The sequence below is a fragment of the Ricinus communis genome, chromosome 10, assembly GCF_019578655.1.
Source record: "Ricinus communis isolate WT05 ecotype wild-type chromosome 10, ASM1957865v1, whole genome shotgun sequence".
Taxonomy (NCBI): Eukaryota; Viridiplantae; Streptophyta; class Magnoliopsida; order Malpighiales; family Euphorbiaceae; genus Ricinus; species Ricinus communis.
Genome location: NC_063265.1, coordinates 25,847,386 through 25,849,876, shown reverse-complemented (window position 1 = coordinate 25,849,876; position 2,491 = coordinate 25,847,386). Strand labels below are relative to the sequence as shown.

The 2,491-nt window shown below is 41.1% G+C and overlaps 1 non-coding gene across 1 annotated transcript; it reads left to right on the top strand.

The window, feature by feature from the left end:
- Positions 1 to 2,163: 2,163 nt before the first annotated feature.
- LOC112535391 lies at positions 2,164 to 2,267 on the top strand. Its single transcript, XR_003079542.1, has one exon. It is a non-coding gene; the product is annotated as a small nucleolar RNA R71 (small nucleolar RNA).
- The last annotated feature ends 224 nt before the right edge of the window (positions 2,268 to 2,491 follow it).

The window sequence follows — 2,491 nt, the reverse complement described above, 5'->3', positions numbered from 1 at the left end:
AAAGTTGGAGTGGCTCCCAAAAACGCTTCTTTTTCCCCCGAGTCATTTAGCTAGACTCGTTGACCACTCCCTACATGTGAGGGTTTAACTTGTGCTACTGTCCAATCGCTAGGTTATTGATGTCGTCCATAAGTGCGGCTAATCCTTAGAATGTCAGCAATCCTCCAAGCAAACGCTTTTTAGTACTACTTTAGAGAGGGCAATGTCATCTCCCTCAACTCGGATGTAAGTCAACAACTAGAATGACAGACAACCTGTTTTCCTCATCTAGATATGCATAGTTGAGATGTTGTGGGAGCACTTTCAACTCGAGAACTGGTGGTTCCTCAACTGATGGCCTCAACTTCTGCACACCTATCTTGTTAATCATAACAAACTTATAAATATTGTTGCTTGGCTCATTTGCTAATAGAAACTCAAGCTGCTCCAGCACTTCCTCATTTGACAGCTCATGCTCATCTCCCATTGACAAAGTAACTTGTATAGAGTCTTCAACTAATATTTTCTACCACTATATCTCAATAGCATTATCAAGTACATTAATAGCACACACAATATTATCATGACCTAAAGACTGTCTCATAGAATTATTCAAGTCAAAAGTGATAGTCTCATCCTCTATCCTGAGTTTTAGCTTTCCATCACAAACATCTATAATTGCCCTAGATGTTGCAAGGAAAGGTCTACCTAGAATCAAAGGTACACTACTCTCACCGTCCATGTCTAAGATCACAAAATCAACAGGAAATATAAATTTATTTACTTTTACAAGCACTGTTCTACAATACCCCTAGGATACTTAACAGACCTATCAGCTAACTGTATGCTCATCCTAGTGAGTTTAGTCTCTCCCAGCCCCAACTTCGCAAACAGGCTGTATGGCATTACATTAATGCTAGCTCCTACATCAGCTAAAGCATCATTAACAGTTAAGTTACCAATAACACAAGGAATAGTAAAACTCCTTAGATCATGTCGCTTTTTTGATAACTTGTTCTGAAAAATTTTTGAACATTCCTCGTTTAGTGTCACACATGCCAAGTCCTCAAACTTTCTTTTGTTGCTAAGAATGTCCTTTAAGAACTTCGCATACCTAGGCGTTTGCGAAATAGCTTAAATAAAAGGTAAGTTTATGTGCAGTTATTTAAATATATCTAGGAATTTATCAAATTGCTGCTCGACTTGCGCCTGCTTCAACCTAGCAGGGTATGGAATTTTGGTTGATATTCCCTCAGTGGAATCTCATTTGCCTCTTTCTTCTCTTATTCCTTTGCCTTAGTAGCTTCAACTTCCCTGCTTGAATCTATCTGCACATCAACATCATTATTAGAAATAGGAGAAGAACCAGGAATATACTTACCTGACCGCAATGTGATTGCGTTCACATGCTCTCTCGGGTTTGACTCTGTATTGTTAAGCAGAGTCCCTGGTTGCCTTTCAGCCAGCATCTTAGAAATCTGACCTATCTGATTCTCCAAATTTTGTATGGAGGCCTGCTGATTTCTAAGAGCTGTGTCTGTCTGGTGAAACCTGTTCTCTGAAGTGGACATAAACTTCATCATCAACTCCTCTAAATTGGCCTTCTTCTCCTGGTTTTTAAGGAGTTGAGAAAGAATAGTATGTTGTTGGGGCTGCTACTGGTGCAACCTCTGAAATCGTGGTGGACCCTGGGTATTATTATTTCGCCACCCGAAGTTAGGATAGTTTCTCCACCCTTGGTTGTATGTGTTGTTGTAGGGGTTGCTCTGCTGCCTGAGCGCATTTCCCTTATAATCAACCTGTTCATGGTTAGTAGAAGAAGATGAAGAAGAAGCAAACATACCTTCCGCATTATAGTTTGCACTATAGTGCGGGACACCATAAAACTCACAGCCAAACTATGCTGCATGGACTGGCATTTGGAGCTGGTTGATCTTCTTGGACAAAAGCTCCAACTGAGCTGCCAAGGCTGATGTAGAATCTACCTGGTTCACCACTCCTTGCCGTCCTGGCCTACTCCTAGAAGACTGCCACCGATATATGTTCATGGCCATCTCCTCGATTAAGTTCTAGGCTTGTTCCGGCGTCTTACTATTGATGGCCCCACCTGCAGCTACATCTACCATTTGTCTCGTGGCTGAGTTCAAGCTACTGTAAAAAGTCTGCACCTGTACCCATAATGGCAAACTGTGGTATGGGCAACATCTTAGCAAGTCCTTCTACCTCTCCCAAGCATCATACATGCTCTCATCATCAAATTGCACAAAAGAAGAAATATCATTACGCATCTTTGCAGTCTTAGTAGGAGGAAAGTACTTATAAAGAAATTTTTCAACCAAAGAACTCTAGGTGGTGATGGTGTTAGCTGGTAGGGACTATAGCCATCTCTTTGCTCTATCCCTCAAGGAAAATGGGAATAACCTAAGCCGAATGGCATCATCGGTAGTCCCATTTGTTTAGAAGGTATCATAAATCTCCATGAAATTCACGATGTGGGTATTAGGATCTACAT